Source organism: Phyllobates terribilis, unplaced genomic scaffold (genome assembly GCF_046119375.1).
Source record: "Phyllobates terribilis strain yellow unplaced genomic scaffold, ASM4611937v1 Scaffold_8__6_contigs__length_399053987, whole genome shotgun sequence".
NCBI classification, from domain to species: Eukaryota; Metazoa; Chordata; class Amphibia; order Anura; family Dendrobatidae; genus Phyllobates; species Phyllobates terribilis.
This window is the reverse complement of record NW_027362768.1, coordinates 348,520,840-348,537,897: the sequence shown is the minus strand read 5'-3', so window position 1 is coordinate 348,537,897 and position 17,058 is coordinate 348,520,840. Positions and strand designations below refer to the sequence as shown.

The 17,058-nt window shown below is 48.4% G+C and overlaps 4 non-coding genes and 2 pseudogenes across 4 annotated transcripts; all 6 read right to left on the bottom strand.

Moving 5' to 3' along the window:
- Nucleotides 1-267: 267 nt before the first annotated feature.
- Nucleotides 268-458, bottom strand: LOC141159107 (U2 spliceosomal RNA). Its single transcript, XR_012249121.1, has one exon. It is a non-coding gene; the product is annotated as a U2 spliceosomal RNA (small nuclear RNA).
- Nucleotides 459-1,575: 1,117 nt separating this feature from the next.
- Nucleotides 1,576-1,769, bottom strand: LOC141160128 (U2 spliceosomal RNA). The gene has a single exon (XR_012250104.1). It is a non-coding gene; the product is annotated as a U2 spliceosomal RNA (small nuclear RNA).
- A 5,564-nt stretch (nt 1,770-7,333) lies between these two features.
- LOC141160281 (U2 spliceosomal RNA) lies at nt 7,334-7,411 on the bottom strand (annotated as a pseudogene).
- Nucleotides 7,412-8,529: 1,118 nt separating this feature from the next.
- Nucleotides 8,530-8,707, bottom strand: LOC141160163 (U2 spliceosomal RNA; annotated as a pseudogene).
- Nucleotides 8,708-14,953: 6,246 nt separating this feature from the next.
- On the bottom strand, nt 14,954-15,144 carry LOC141159106 (U2 spliceosomal RNA). Its single transcript, XR_012249120.1, has one exon. It is a non-coding gene; the product is annotated as a U2 spliceosomal RNA (small nuclear RNA).
- Nucleotides 15,145-16,261: 1,117 nt separating this feature from the next.
- LOC141159885 (U2 spliceosomal RNA) lies at nt 16,262-16,452 on the bottom strand. Its single transcript, XR_012249879.1, has one exon. It is a non-coding gene; the product is annotated as a U2 spliceosomal RNA (small nuclear RNA).
- Between the last annotated feature and the right edge of the window lie 606 nt (nt 16,453-17,058).

The window sequence follows — 17,058 nt, the reverse complement described above, 5'->3', positions numbered from 1 at the left end:
GCCTAATATGTCTGTTTATCCAAAAGGAAGTATAGAGGGAGAGCTAGATAGATAGCATTGCATTACATTACATGGCAATGCAATGCACAGTTGCTGAAGTTGAACCAAAATGAGCTTGTCATCTGGCTTCTGCAACTTTTAACATGAAAAATCCAATGAGGAGAAGAAAAGCAAAGCCAAAGAGTCCATCCCAAAATCCGACAAACAAGCCAAATGAACAAAAAGCATTGAATTCAATTCTTTCTGATTTTAGAAACTGCATTAAAGAAGGGGTGCACCGGTCCTGGAGATACTGCAATACCAGGTCAATGCGTGGAGTGGACAGAGCAAGCTCTTTTTCCATCTCCCTGTTCTAAAAATCCATTTAATATATGGTCCCCAGATAGGGGACGTATCAGATATTAAACTGATAAGAACAGATACTACACTTGATCTTAGCCAAAAGGCCGAGAAGCGATAACCAGAATTGGTTTCCGACTACGGTTCCACCCAAGGATTCTGAAAAGTCCATTTGTGGAGATGGCCACCTGGACTCCCGTTAAGAAGACATGCTGTCAACCTCTAGATCCCTCACATGCCTGCACTTTTCGGCTTGCTGCTGCTGCAATCCACGCGTTTTAGATCTGCATAACTCCACCTCTTTTAGCACAGTACCCTCAACCCCCGGCTGCTCCCACCCGCCTCAACACCGTTGGAAGGGAGGAGAACCAATTAAGGCGGGGGGGGGGGGTGGAACGAGCAGCTGTCTACCCTTAGCAGGAGGGTTGCTGATTAATTACCTCTCCTGCTGCTGCTGCTGCTGGCTGTCCAGCAGCAGACTGAAGGTGGCTGCTGCTGTGCGCAGGTATATAAAGGCTCAGAGCCTATTATGACACGCGCAGCCAGCGTTCCATTGCCACATTCCGTCTACTGCAGGCGGGATACCTGGATGGCTGAATGTCACTGAGAAGCTCACAGAGACCGCCATAAGCAACAGTTTAAAAGAATGCCACAGACTAATCAACCAAACTTTTTGGGTTGGTTTCTCTTTTATAGTCTGCAGGCATTAAATGAAAGAAGTCAGTGTTCCAGCAGAGGGAGACAACGTTTCAGAAAAGGCATTGTAGCAAACCAAAAAAGAAATTTTAAGCGCAGCAGAGTAACCAGCTCACATACCTGTTAGCTCAGGTGAGTTTAAAAGGCTGCTGTTGATAACAAGGGCATTTGCTAAATAGATGGTGTGTGTGCAACAATATACTGAAAGGTCAATTATATTGTGCAGCTTATCTCACCACCTGTAGTTATTTAGGTGAAAGCTCCAAAATGCTTGCCTAATATGTCTGTTTATCCAAAAGGAAGTATAGAGGGAGAGCTAGATAGATAGCATTGCATTACATTACATGGCAATGCAATGCACAGTTGCTGAAGTTGAACCAAAATGAGCTTGTCATCTGGCTTCTGCAACTTTTAACATGGAAAATCCAATGAGGAGAAGAAAAGCAAAGCCAAAGAGTCCATCCCAAAATCCGACAAACAAGCCAAATGAACAAAAAGCATTGAATTCAATTCTTTCTGATTTTAGAAACTGCATTAAAGAAGGGGTGCACCGGTCCTGGAGATACTGCAATACCAGGTCAATGCGTGGAGTGGACAGAGCAAGCTCTTTTTCCATCTCCCTGTTCTAAAAATCCATTTAATATATGGTCCCCAGATAGGGGACGTATCAGATATTAAACTGATAAGAACAGATTTTTTTGATTGAATATATCTTTTATTAGCACAAAAAATAAGTTAACAGACAGTGTACAGTGCCGCAGCCCAGTACACACAGAATTCTACATCATATTTACATAGCATGAGGATACGACGCACTAACTAGACACATCACACCCCTATGCTACACAAAACACTCAATCTGAAAGAAAAAGCATGTCAATCAATACAGTACGACGAACCGTGATAAGGGATGGGGATTGGGAAAAAGGGGATGGGGAGGGGAAAATCACAGGCCCGAAGCTTTATTGAAAGACAAGACACATAAGGGGAGAGGGGGAGGAGGGGTTTAGTCCTCGTCCTCGTCCTCCGGACCGTCCATGATGGAATAGTCTCTGAGCAGGCTGTGGATCAGCCTGCGGCAGTCCTGGATGGACATCCTCTCCCTCCTCAAGATGAGCCGGTTCCTGGCGACCCAAACGGCATCCTTGAAGCAGTTCATAAGGCGCCAAGCCTCCTGGATGGCTCCGACGGTATGAACCCCAGGGAAGAGTCCGTAAAGCACAGAATGGTGCGATAGGCTCGCCCTGGGGACAGAGTTCCTCAGGTCGTCCTCAAGGGCAGTCAACAGGCGCTGTGCAAATCCGCAGTCCCAAAAAGTGTGCAAAGATGTTTCCTCCACGAAGGGGCACCTTGGGCAGTACCGGGTCTTGCACAGGTTCCGGGCATGCATGAATGACCGGACGGGCAGTCCGCCCTGAATCGCCATCCACGACAAGTCCTTGTGCCCGTTGGTCAGCCTGTCAGACGACACATTTGTCCACACAGTCTCCAGCGTGTCCTGGTGAAGTCCTGTGATGTTCTCCACGTCATCCTTGGCTCTGATTAGCTTGTGGATAGTTTTGGGCTTCCACAAGTCGGGCTTGAGTCCCTCCAGTTGATGCTCCCCCACAAATCGAACGACGTCTCCGTAGAACCATGGCATCGTCCAGTTGTAGGGGAAGGAGCTGTCCCACTTGTCCCAGCCGAGTCGCCTCCAAAGAGGAAGCAGGAAGAAGCGAGACATGGACCTGCCCGCGGAGCCATTCTTGACTTGCAAAGTCCGGCGGACACAATCACACACAAAAGAGGATCGCAGGAGGGTGGGGATATCTGGAACGCCCTTCCCACCCTTGCGAGGCTCCTTGTACATGACGGCCCGCCTGACTCTGTCCATCTTGGATCCCCAGACAAAGTGAAACACTGTCCTGGTAATGGCCCTGCACACAGTGACGTGTGGGGGCCAGGCCTGCGCCGTGTACTGCAAGACGGGCAGGACCTCATTACGCAGGACGAGTGCCTTACCCTCACAAGTGAGGTGTCTGAGGCTCCAGAGTCCGATCCGTTGCTTCACCTTGGCCAAGCGTTCTTGCCAGGACTTGAGGGCCGCTCCTTCCTTCCCGAACCAGACTCCCAGCACCTTGAGGAAATCCGGTTGAATGTTGAAGGGGAAGGGGGCGGAGGAGGCCGGCTGCCAATCCCCGAAGAGCATGGCTTCCGACTTCCTGCAGTTGACTTTGGCCCCTGAAGCCCGGCCGAACCTCTCACACGTCTGGACGAGGGCGTCGACTGAACCACGATCAGCGCAGAAGACGGTGACGTCGTCCATGTAGAGCGAGCACTTGACCTCGTGTCGTCCCGGACCCGGTGCGGTGATCCCTCTGATCTCTCCATTCTGCCGGATAGCCTCTGCGAAGAGTTCTATAACACAAACAAAAAGAAGAGGTGATAGAGGGCAGCCTTGTCTGACCCCAGAGAGGACAGGGAAGGGGTCAGTCTTCCAGCCGTTCACCAACACCGAGCTGTGGATATCAAAATACATCAGACGGACATACGAACAAAACATGTTACCCAAACCTAACCGGTGCAGAGCTCGGCCCATGAACTCGTGGGAAACCCGGTCGAAGGCCTTCTCCTGATCCAAGGAGACCAGGGCCGCGTGTGCGCGGCGGACCTTGATGTACTCGACCGTGTCCCGCACGAGAGCGAGGCTGTCTGCGATGCGACGTCCAGGGATGCCGCAGGTCTGGTCCGGGTGGATGATCCGTCCGATGACCGTCTTAAGTCGTGTCGCCATCGTCTTGGCCAGGATCTTGTAGTCCACGTTGAGCAGAGTGATGGGACGCCAATTCCTCAGGTCGCACCTCTCTCCCTTCCGCTTGTACAGGATCGTGACCATTCCTTCCCTCAAAGATGGAGGCATTCTACCCTCCACCACCATCTCCTCGTACAGGTCCAACAGGTCCGGACAGATGAGGTCTCCCAGCGCTACATAGAGCTCCGCTGGAAGACCATCACTGCCCGGGGTCCTGCCGGTCCTAAAGGATTTAGCGGCAGAGAGCAATTCGCCCACCATCAGAGGTTTGTCCAAGGCTGCCGTGCCTGCAGGATCAAGATGGTTAGTGATACCTGACAGGAACTTATCAGCAGCGTTGGGGTCGGTAGTCTTGTGGGAGTAGAGTTCGCTGTAGAAGTCGCTGACGACCCTCATCACGTCCTCCTTCCCACGTCGCATGTTTCCGCTCTCGTCTCGCAGCTCGTTCAGGGGCGTGTGACCGGCATGAAGTTTCCTGAAAAAGAATGAGTTACATTTCTCACCCTTCTCCAGATTCTCCACTTTGGAACGGAAGATGATTCGCTTGGACTCCTCCTCAAAGTGCCTTTTCAGGCTCTTCTTGGTCTCCTCCAGCTCCTCCCTCACGTCCCAGCCGCAGTGAAGAAGGTCCTGCAGCGACCGCAGCTCGCGCTGCAGCCCTCTGAAGTCCCTCCTCTTCTCACACGCCTGTTGTCGACCCTTGGCCTGAAAGAAACAGCGAAACTCAAGTTTAACATATTCCCACCAATCAGAGACTGTTTGGAAGCTACCCTTGTAGGACTGCCACATTGCGTAGGCTGCTCTCAGCTCCTCCACGACTTCATCCTGAGCCAGCAGAGCACAATTCAGCTTCCAGGAGCCGGGGCCGGACGGAAAACCGTCGCCGAGGACACCTTGTAAGTGAATGGCTCTGTGGTCGGAGAAGAAGCAGGAGACCATCGAGTGCCTACTCTGCCTGACTGCCCGAGAGGTGAACACAAAGTCAATCCTGGAGCGGAGTGAGCCATCGGGTCGGCTCCACGAATAGTTCGTGGAGCCTCTCCCCATGGAGCCCACCACGTCCTGAAGAGAGGCCTCGGTTACCATCTCGATGAGCAGCTTGGACGTGATGTCCAACTTGGCAGATGTGCCAGAACTACGACCGTCCTCCTCGATGGGGCAGTTGAAATCCCCGGCCATCACTAAGGTCCTGGTGGTGGCAAGCTGAAGCCGCAGGGTCTGGAAAAGCTCCAAACGCTCATTCTTCAGTGGGGACGCATACACGTTGATGAACCTGACAGGTTCTCCCGCCCAGTTGCCATCTACAACAAGAGCCCTGCCGCAGATGAGCTCCTGGACGGACTCAAGCGTGAATGCGCCCCCCCTGATCAGAATTGCGACCCCCGCAGACTTGCAGTCACCCCCACCGGACCAGTAGGATGGACCGTGGGACCACTCCCTGGCCAGATGTTTGAAGGACCTAGAGGAGGGAAGGGAACATTCCTGCAACATATAAACATCACACAACTGGGAAGTAAGGAAGGCATAAATAGTCTGACGTCTGAACTTGTCCTTGATGCTCCTGACATTAATGGAAAATAAGTTAATATTAGCCATCATGTAGGGAAAAAAGAAAAAGTTAGCGCAGGCAATACACCTTAGTTACCACTCCGGTCGGGTGGTCCCTCGTCGGTGTTGACTGCTGGTGACGGGATCACCAGCAGACCCTCTTCCTCCATCTGGTCAAGCAGCGCGGCCTCGATCTCGGCGACCACCAGTTCCTCCTCTTCTGGCTCGGCCACCAGGGTCTCAACCATGTGCTCCATCTCTTCTGGCTCAGGGAGGGTATCCTCCTTTTCGCCTACGAAATCCAGAATCTTCTTTTTGGAGGATTCAGTAGCAGGGCTGTCCTCCACCTTCCTCTTTCCCCGGGTTGGAACTGGGGAGACAAGAAGGGGAAAATCCTCCTCGGAATAGATAGCGGCGGGTGGAGGAAAGGTTAATTCCACCGCTACCATGGTCTGGGGAGGGAGAGTGGCTGCCGGGGCAGGGGAAAGGACACCTGCTGAGGAGTAGGGGAAGGAGGAAGAGGAAGTGGAATCCTCAGCAGGGGTGGCCGGGGTGGGGGGGGATTGGACGGGGGTGGCAGGGGGAGGGATCGAGAGAGGGGTGACAGAACTCTTACCCTCCTTTGACTTTTTCTTCTGCTTCGGAGCTGCTGGGACCGTCGCTGGGGCTTTGGCCACCGACTCCTTGACCGCTTTGGCCTTGGTCGTCTCGGCCTTGGCCGCTGGGGCCTTGGTCGTCGCGTCCTTGACCTTCACAGGCCTGGTCGTCGGGGCCTTGTCCTCCATAGCTGGGGTCGTCGCAACCACCGATGCCCAGGATCTCTCACGCCTGGGGCAATCCTTGTACAGATGAGCCGCCAGCCCACACAGGTTGCAGGACGTCTTCTTCGGGCAGTCCTTCGAGCTGTGTCCCGTCACTCGACAAATCCTGCAGGCATCCTCCTTGCAGTCCTTCATCTCGTGGCCGTTCTTGCCGCATCTCCTGCAGTTCCGCGGCATGTCCGGGTAATAGATGAGGCCGTAGGAGTTGCCCAGGGAGAATGTCGGGGGCAGGTGCCGAAGTCCGTCTGAGTACGCCAGGTCCCTGTGAAGTCTAACGGTCACCGACCACTTACCTGTCCAGAAGCCGAGTCCATTCAGGATGTGAGAGGGTTCCTTCACAACCAAACAGAAGCGTCTCAGGAAGGTACAGATGTCTTGGCCTGGGGTGTGCGGGTTGCGCATGGAGACCGTGATCCTCCTTTCATCCCTCTGGATAGGGCAGCTACCTGTAAAGGCAGAGAAAGAATTATCCGGTCCTTTTGCGCTTACCATTTCCCAGAACCTCCTGCAGGTGTTCACAGTGGCGAAGGTGACGAAGAAGATCCCCGTCAAGAAGGTCTGGATGCTGAGGGTGTCCGACCTGGAGAAGCCTCGATCCAGCAGCATCTTCTGGCAGAACACATCCGAGGACATGTCCGGCACCCTCCCATCCACTTCCTTCAGCTTCAGGGCCACCGTCTGCCGCATCCATGGCTCCAGGGCTGGAGCTTCGTGGCGGGGCTTCTGGGGTCCCTTCTGCTGGCCAGTCGTGGAGGCAGAGTCCTTGGGGTCAGAATCGGCTCCTGGCTGGGCCCTCCTGGCTGTCCCCAGCTCCAGGCTCTTCTTTTCGGCCTTCCTCGCAGCGCTTGCCATGGCTTTCCTCCTGCAGTTACTTCTTGGAGCTGGATCTGGAACTCTTCCCGGAATGGGTGGAGCTATGCAGATTCTTCTCCCGTCGTGTTCTGGACAAATTCCCCGAAAGGTCTTTGTCTCGATGATTTTCTTCCTCGAAGATTCCACAGGACAGCCCGATTCTTCTCCGAGTCTTCGTCTTCTTCTGGATTCTTTAGAGCTTCTTCCTCCCACCGATATCCGCCTTCGTTCTCCGATGTCAGCTGGGCTCCGAAGCTCTTCTCCTTCCGAGTTCGACCGCTCTCGTCAAGTGTAGATCGTAGCTCTTGTGTTCTTAAAAGAACAGATACTACACTTGATCTTAGCCAAAAGGCCGAGAAGCGATAACCAGAATTGGTTTCCGACTACGGTGCCACCCAAGGATTCTGAAAAGTCCATTTGTGGAGATGGCCACCTGGACTCCCGTTAAGAAGACATGCTGTCAACCTCTAGATCCCTCACATGCCTGCACTTTTCGGCTTGCTGCTGCTGCAATCCACGCGTTTTAGATCTGCATAACTCCACCTCTTTTAGCACAGTACCCTCAACCCCCGGCTGTTCCCACCCGCCTCAACACCGTTGGAAGGGAGGAGAACCAATTAAGGCGGGGGGGGGGGGGTGGAACGAGCAGCTGTCTACCCTTAGCAGGAGGGTTGCTGATTAATTACCTCTCCTGCTGCTGCTGCTGCTGGCTGTCCAGCAGCAGACTGAAGGTGGCTGCTGCTGTGCGCAGGTATATAAAGGCTCAGAGCCTATTATGACACACGCAGCCAGCGTTCCATTGCCACATTCCGTCTACTGCAGGCGGGATACCTGGATGGCTGAATGTCACTGAGAAGCTCACAGAGACCGCCATAAGCAACAGTTTAAAAGAATGCCACAGACTAATCAACCAAACTTTTTGGGTTGGTTTCTCTTTTATAGTCTGCAGGCATTAAATGAAAGAAGTCAGTGTTCCAGCAGGGGGAGACAACGTTTCAGAAAAGGCATTGTAGCAAACCAAAAAAGAAATTTTAAGCGCAGCAGAGTAACCAGCTCACATACCTGTTAGCTCAGGTGAGTTTAAAAGGCTGCTGTTGATAACAAGGGCATTTGCTAAATAGATGGTGTGTGTGCAACAATATACTGAAAGGTCAATTATATTGTGCAGCTTATCTCACCACCTGTAGTTATTTAGGTGAAAGCTCCAAAATGCTTGCCTAATATGTCTGTTTATCCAAAAGGAAGTATAGAGGGAGAGCTAGATAGATAGCATTGCATTACATTACATGGCAATGCAATGCACAGTTGCTGAAGTTGAACCAAAATGAGCTTGTCATCTGGCTTCTGCAACTTTTAACATGAAAAATCCAATGAGGAGAAGAAAAGCAAAGCCAAAGAGTCCATCCCAAAATCCGACAAACAAGCCAAATGAACAAAAAGCATTGAATTCAATTCTTTCTGATTTTAGAAACTGCATTAAAGAAGGGGTGCACCGGTCCTGGAGATACTGCAATACCAGGTCAATGCGTGGAGTGGACAGAGCAAGCTCTTTTTCCATCTCCCTGTTCTAAAAATCCATTTAATATATGGTCCCCAGATAGGGGACGTATCAGATATTAAACTGATAAGAACAGATTTTTTTTTTTTTTTTTAAAACCATTCAGGTTGTTGTAAACAACAGTATGAAAGTCCGCCAAAACCTTCAAAATAGTTGCTCAACTATAACTCATCATCATGGTTAATCTTTATTCTTTTTATAAATTTATGTTTCCAAAATCAGAGTTAGTATATTTGTGCTATATTACTCTCATGAAGGTACATAAAATTACTGGTACTTTACCAGATGACGCCATTTCATGACCTTCCAAATGCCCTCAGCGTCCAATCCACCACCTCTACTCTTGTCCCATTTATATATAAGGTACAACCTAGATAGAATTAACCGAATACAGTCATTAATAGGTACAGTTTTTCTTTTGAACAAAGCCAGGTTTCTCACATCCCAAAGGCTTTCCATGACACACACCATTATTAACCACAAAATCCTTTCATTCACCTTTCCACATGCACCAATACCAAACATAGCCACTCTCCAGTTAATATAACTCACACCTGCTAATTCCTTACATAGACCACCCACACCTTTCCACACACTATATGCATAATCACAATCCCACATCACATGTCTCACAGTCTCACTCGCTCCACACCCTTCTCTTGGACATACATTCGTTCTGATCAAATCTCTTCTCTTTTGCACATCTCTCACAGGCAGTATATCATGCAAAGCCATCCACACCACATCCTTCTGTTTATTCGACATACCATGCGTACCCAATTTTTCCCATGCATCCGCCACTTCATTAAATCTTAAATCATTAATATTACATTCAATCTCATTTGCTCTCATTTTTCCCATCACCGCTTTTGGTTTCTCAAACTCACACATAGACACAGCCAGCAAATCATTCTTTCTAACAAACCTTTCAATCACCTCATACCACACAGGACATTTAAAAGCCACAGGCACACTTCCATCTTTTTTCACCCAGCATAACCCATACAACATCCATCCAGCCATATATCGCAACATATATGCACCTTTGTTCTTTTTACCCATTAGCACTACCACCGTTTTAATATAATTAAGGCTCAGGAATATTTCAATATCAGGAAAATTCAGACCACCATTCTGATATGTTTTGTATAAATATTCTCTCTTTAATTTTTCCATTTTACTCCCCCAAAAAAAAGTAAAAATTAATTTTTGTACTCTTTTTATTTTTTTGTATGGGGACGGAAAGACCCCAGCAACATAAAGTAATATTGGAAGTATTACTGCCTTAATTATAAGTACCTTTCCATTCAATGTCAACTCACGCATTCGCCAAAAATTCAGTTTCTTCTCTATCCGTAACCCACACTCATCCCAACTTTCAGTACCCTTCAGATCATCATTCAGCAATATACCCAAGACTTTAATCGGCCCTTCCATACATGTCACACCATCCATCTTAATCCTACTATCACCAAAACACTTAAAACAACATTTATCCCAGTTTACCCTAAAAGCAGACGCACCACAGAAAAAATCCAATAATAACTTCACTCTACTCATAGACGCAATACTCTCACTCACAATCACCACATCATCCATATATCCCAGCACCTTGACATTCATTCCTTTACTCCCAGGTATTAGCATTCCTCTTATCACTTTCTCTCTCCTAATCATACATAACAAAGGTTCAATCACACTAACAAACAAAACAGGGGAGAGAGGGCACCCCTGTCTAACACCTGATTTAATCAGGAATTTATCACACAACCAACCATTCACTAAAACTTCACTCGTCACATCATCATACAAACATCTCACACCATCTAGGAACTTCTTAGGGAAACCCATTTTTTCTAACACTTCAAACATAAACACATGCGACACTCTATCAAACGCCTTCTCAAAATCTAAAGCCAACAACATACACTTCTGCTTTCTATCTCTACAGTCTCCCAGCACATCTCTCAACAACAACAGATTATCACTTATACATCTCCCAGGCACAGCACACACTTGATCATCCTTGACAACCTTCCCAATCACTTCACGCATACGGTTTGCTAAAATCTTGCTATACACCTTGTAGTCGGAATTTAGAAGCGTTATTGGCCTCCAATTCCCCAGTTTTTTCTTTTCACCTTTTTTATAGATTAACACAACCACACCTTCTTTCATAGATTCACACAGTTCTCCATTCTCCCACATATACTTACATACTTCCGTCAGATCCGCACCCATGCACTCCCACGCTTTCACATACAACTCTACTGGTATACCATCTTTACCCGGTGTTTTGTTTTTCTGAGCACTGAACACCACCTTTCTCACTTCATCCAGAATCACATCCTCACACAAGTTCTCACATTCATCATTATCCAATTTATCTTCCAAGCTACCTAACACTTCACCCATCAAACCAGAATCAATCCATTTATCCCCATACAGTCTACTATAGAAACCATTCACCTCCTCAATCACACCCTCTCCAGTTATACTCACATCATTCTCATCCAGCAATTCATCCATATCCATTTTTTTTCCATTCATTTTTTTGAAAAAGTATCTGGTACATTTTTCGTTTTTTTCCAGGTGTTCTATTTTGGTTCTGTACATTATTTCTTTCCCCTTTTTCTCAATCACACGTTTTAACTCATTCTTTGCTTCCACTAACAAATCACTCACATCAATCCCAGACATACTGCATTTTTTCAACCATTCAATCCTCATATTTAATTCTTTGAATTTATTTCTATATATGGCGGCTTTCTTGTAGCCCCATTTTCTGAAAAATTTTTGGATTTCTTGCTTCACCCAATCCCACCATTCTAACACACATGCAAACCTGTTTTTATAGTATCCCCACCTTTCATACTTCTTTTTAAACTCACTCATCACTCTTTCATCCTCTAGCAACCTCACATTCAGCTTCCATACACCCCTCCCATGCACAAAGCTCCCTTTCTGTCTGAACATACCCCTCAAACACTCGTGGTCCGAGAAGGGGACCGCACACTGCTTAAAACTAATGCACTCCAGATTTTTGGAGAAAAGCATCCTGTCAATACGTGATTCGATCCCCCCTCTGTCCGCCCTATATGTAGGTGGTGGATTGTCCGACCTTAAAGTAGCGGCATCTGAAAAAGAAAAATCTGAAATTAAATGGGATAATTTTTTCCCGGTTACATCACCGGTTTCATCCGTAACACAATTAAAGTCACCAACAAAAATGGTAGGAATCTTTCCTGGCAAAAATAACTGAACCTTTTCCAAGAGAGCAAGACGCTCCTCTTTTCCGGTAGGACTATAGATGTTAACTATTCTTACCCGCCACCCCCTATATTTCACTATGGCAATAATGCACCTCCCCACCTCCACCACTGTGTAGCTGTCCATGCTGCACTCTGCATTCCCCAGCAGGATCCCCACACCATCGTTCTTATTTACATTAGACCCAGACCAGATCTGCTGTCCATGAGGCCAGTCCTGATCGTCCGGCACTTCTGATAATCCGCACTCCTGCAGGCAGTAAATGTCTGCTCCCAATGATCTGATATACCTGAGCACAGTACACCTGCGTCCTTTAGATTTCATCTGCCTCACATTTAAGGATAGGACATTAAGTGAAGCTTTGGAAGCCATATCAGAACTTTCTTATGGAGATTTCTACATGTCCCCCATTTCTGTATCAGCCTTGTCCTTCTGGGGGCTGGCAGCCGGACTGGTAACAGGTGAGGGCAGGAACCCCCTCTAAAAAATCGCAATCAGGGGAGAAAACCAAGTCTGGATAAGCCCGCTCACTCATGGGACTTTCACTGCCCTCATCTGCATAATGATAAGCGAGGCGGGGTTTCTTCACAGCATTCCCCCTGGTCTCTTCAGAGGACCTTGTTGCTGCTGTGAAATCCCCCTGCTCCTTTATTTCACACTTAGTGCCACTGGCACTGACACTCTGCTCCACCTCATCATCTGCCTGCAGCTTGTCCCAGGAGACATGGGGCGTTCTGCTCAGTGCCTCCTCCATATCTCCTTCACCACAGGCAGACACAAGTACTGGGAGCTGCTCGCTGAGCTCCTTGACTAGCTCCGCCCCCTCTGACGTCACCGGCTCTGTAGCTCCGCCCCCCACTCTCACTGCAGATACAGAGGCTGCTGCTGGAGCGCTCTGAGTCACAGGGACGGCAGCACTCACAGGTGTGAGATTCAGCAGCTGATTGCCTGAGGGCAGCTGATTACCTGCAGCTGAGGAGGCAAGTAACTCTTCGCTGACAATGGAGTCAGCTCCATGAGGTCGGCTCTGCTGCAGAGCATTGCTACCAGGCATTACAGGGCTGGCAGAGGCAACCTGGGCATACAGCCTGGCTCCACCAGTGCGTGCCCTGCAATCCCTGTACACATGTCCAGACTCCCCACAGCCATTACATACAACAGGGTTGGGGCAGTCCTTTGCACGGTGCCCAGGTAGATTACATTTTCTGCAGAGCATTGCTTCAGGGCAGTTCTCCTGCATGTGGCCATAGGAGTTACATTTGCGGCAGTAAAAGGGGGCTTCAGGGAAAAATAAATATCCATTATTCCTGCCAATGCTGAAATTTAAAGGGGGATAGTGGAAACCCCCAGGGCCCTGAGGGTCTATCCCAAAACGGACAAAGAACTTGTGCTTCCCAGTCCACAGTCCAGACTCCATGCTAACTACTCTGTGGGCATACTGTACATAGGAACAATGTCTTTTAAGGAAATCCGCTATTTCTTCCAGGGGGACAAAGGGATTATGCATGAAAACCACTAAGGGTATGTCCCCTCTGGAATAAAGGACTGTGAAAGTAAGTCCTGAAAGCAAGTCATTGTCAGCATTTTCCCTGAGGGCTCTGTACAGGTTCTGGCATGCACCAACAGAAGAAAAAACAAGCACATACCGTCCCTCTCTCCTGAATTCCTGCAGGCATACGATCTCCTCCTTCTTTACCTTCAGTATGTCATAAAGCACCATATTGACCAGGTATCCCAGTGAAAAATGCATTCTCTTCTCCTGCGCGACCTCGATCCTGAAACCATTACGGACCCGGGCATCCCCGGTCCCTGCGAAGTGGACAACTACTCCCATCCTTTCCAGGTTCGCCTTCTCTCTCCACCACTCCTTTTAGTACAGCATAGCTGTACTAGCCTTTAAATGACCAGACCAGGCATACTGCACTTGATCTTAGCCAAAAGGCCGAGAAGCGATAACCAGAATTGGTTTCCGACTACGGTGCCACCCAAGGATTCTGAAAAGTCCATTTGTGGAGATGGCCACCTGGACTCCCGTTAAGAAGACATGCTGTCAACCTCTAGATCCCTCACATGCCTGCACTTTTCGGCTTGCTGCTGCTGCAATCCACGCATTTTAGATCTGCATAACTCCACCTCTTTTAGCACAGTACCCTCAACCCCCGGCTGTTCCCACCCGCCTCAACACCGTTGGAAGGGAGGAGAACCAATTAAGGCGGGGGGGGGGGGGGGGTGGAACGAGCAGCTGTCTACCCTTAGCAGGAGGGTTGCTGATTAATTACCTCTCCTGCTGCTGCTGCTGCTGCTGGCTGTCCAGCAGCAGACTGAAGGTGGCTGCTGCTGTGCGCAGGTATATAAAGGCTCAGAGCCTATTATGACACGCGCAGCCAGCGTTCCATTGCCACATTCCGTCTACTGCAGGCGGGATACCTGGATGGCTGAATGTCACTGAGAAGCTCACAGAGACCGCCATAAGCAACAGTTTAAAAGAATGCCACAGACTAATCAACCAAACTTTTTGGGTTGGTTTCTCTTTTATAGTCTGCAGGCATTAAATGAAAGAAGTCAGTGTTCCAGCAGAGGGAGACAACGTTTCAGAAAAGGCATTGTAGCAAACCAAAAAAGAAATTTTAAGCGCAGCAGAGTAACCAGCTCACATACCTGTTAGCTCAGGTGAGTTTAAAAGGCTGCTGTTGATAACAAGGGCATTTGCTAAATAGATGGTGTGTGTGCAACAATATACTGAAAGGTCAATTATATTGTGCAGCTTATCTCACCACCTGTAGTTATTTAGGTGAAAGCTCCAAAATGCTTGCCTAATATGTCTGTTTATCCAAAAGGAAGTATAGAGGGAGAGCTAGATAGATAGCATTGCATTACATTACATGGCAATGCAATGCACAGTTGCTGAAGTTGAACCAAAATGAGCTTGTCATCTGGCTTCTGCAACTTTTAACATGAAAAATCCAATGAGGAGAAGAAAAGCAAAGCCAAAGAGTCCATCCCAAAATCCGACAAACAAGCCAAATGAACAAAAAGCATTGAATTCAATTCTTTCTGATTTTAGAAACTGCATTAAAGAAGGGGTGCACCGGTCCTGGAGATACTGCAATACCAGGTCAATGCGTGGAGTGGACAGAGCAAGCTCTTTTTCCATCTCCCTGTTCTAAAAATCCATTTAATATATGGTCCCCAGATAGGGGACGTATCAGATATTAAACTGATAAGAACAGATACTACACTTGATCTTAGCCAAAAGGCCGAGAAGCGATAACCAGAATTGGTTTCCGACTACGGTGCCACCCAAGGATTCTGAAAAGTCCATTTGTGGAGATGGCCACCTGGACTCCCGTTAAGAAGACATGCTGTCAACCTCTAGATCCCTCACATGCCTGCACTTTTCGGCTTGCTGCTGCTGCAATCCACGCGTTTTAGATCTGCATAACTCCACCTCTTTTAGCACAGTACCCTCAACCCCCGGCTGTTCCCACCCGCCTCAACACCGTTGGAAGGGAGGAGAACCAATTAAGGCGGGGGGGGGGGGGGGTGGAACGAGCAGCTGTCTACCCTTAGCAGGAGGGTTGCTGATTAATTACCTCTCCTGCTGCTGCTGCTGGCTGTCCAGCAGCAGACTGAAGGTGGCTGCTGCTGTGCGCAGGTATATAAAGGCTCAGAGCCTATTATGACACGCGCAGCCAGCGTTCCATTGCCACATTCCGTCTACTGCAGGCGGGATACCTGGATGGCTGAATGTCACTGAGAAGCTCACAGAGACCGCCATAAGCAACAGTTTAAAAGAATGCCACAGACTAATCAACCAAACTTTTTGGGTTGGTTTCTCTTTTATAGTCTGCAGGCATTAAATGAAAGAAGTCAGTGTTCCAGCAGAGGGAGACAACGTTTCAGAAAAGGCATTGTAGCAAACCAAAAAAGAAATTTTAAGCGCAGCAGAGTAACCAGCTCAAATACCTGTTAGCTCAGGTGAGTTTAAAAGGCTGCTGTTGATAACAAGGGCATTTGCTAAATAGATGGTGTGTGTGCAACAATATACTGAAAGGTCAATTATATTGTGCAGCTTATCTCACCACCTGTAGTTATTTAGGTGAAAGCTCCAAAATGCTTGCCTAATATGTCTGTTTATCCAAAAGGAAGTATAGAGGGAGAGCTAGATAGATAGCATTGCATTACATTACATGGCAATGCAATGCACAGTTGCTGAAGTTGAACCAAAATGAGCTTGTCATCTGGCTTCTGCAACTTTTAACATGAAAAATCCAATGAGGAGAAGAAAAGCAAAGCCAAAGAGTCCATCCCAAAATCCGACAAACAAGCCAAATGAACAAAAAGCATTGAATTCAATTCTTTCTGATTTTAGAAACTGCATTAAAGAAGGGGTGCAGCGGTCCTGGAGATACTGCAATACCAGGTCAATGCGTGGAGTGGACAGAGCAAGCTCTTTTTCCATCTCCCTGTTCTAAAAATCCATTTAATATATGGTCCCCAGATAGGGGACGTATCAGATATTAAACTGATAAGAACAGATACTACACTTGATCTTAGCCAAAAGGCCGAGAAGCGATAACCAGAATTGGTTTCCGACTACGGTGCCACCCAAGGATTCTGAAAAGTCCATTTGTGGAGATGGCCACCTGGACTCCCGTTAAGAAGACATGCTGTCAACCTCTAGATCCCTCACATGCCTGCACTTTTCGGCTTGCTGCTGCTGCAATCCACGCGTTTTAGATCTGCATAACTCCACCTCTTTTAGCACAGTACCCTCAACCCCCGGCTGTTCCCACTCGCCTCAACACCGTTGGAAGGGAGGAGAACCAATTAAGGCGGGGGGGGGTGGAACGAGCAGCTGTCTACCCTTAGCAGGAGGGTTGCTGATTAATTACCTCTCCTGCTGCTGCTGCTGCTGCTGGCTGTCCAGCAGCAGACTGAAGGTGGCTGCTGCTGTGCGCAGGTATATAAAGGCTCAGAGCCTATTATGACACGCGCAGCCAGCGTTCCATTGCCACATTCCGTCTACTGCAGGCGGGATACCTGGATGGCTGAATGTCACTGAGAAGCTCACAGAGACCGCCATAAGCAACAGTTTAAAAGAATGCCACAGACTAATCAACCAAACTTTTTGGGTTGGTTTCTCTTTTATAGTCTGCAGGCATTAAATGAAAGAAGTCAGT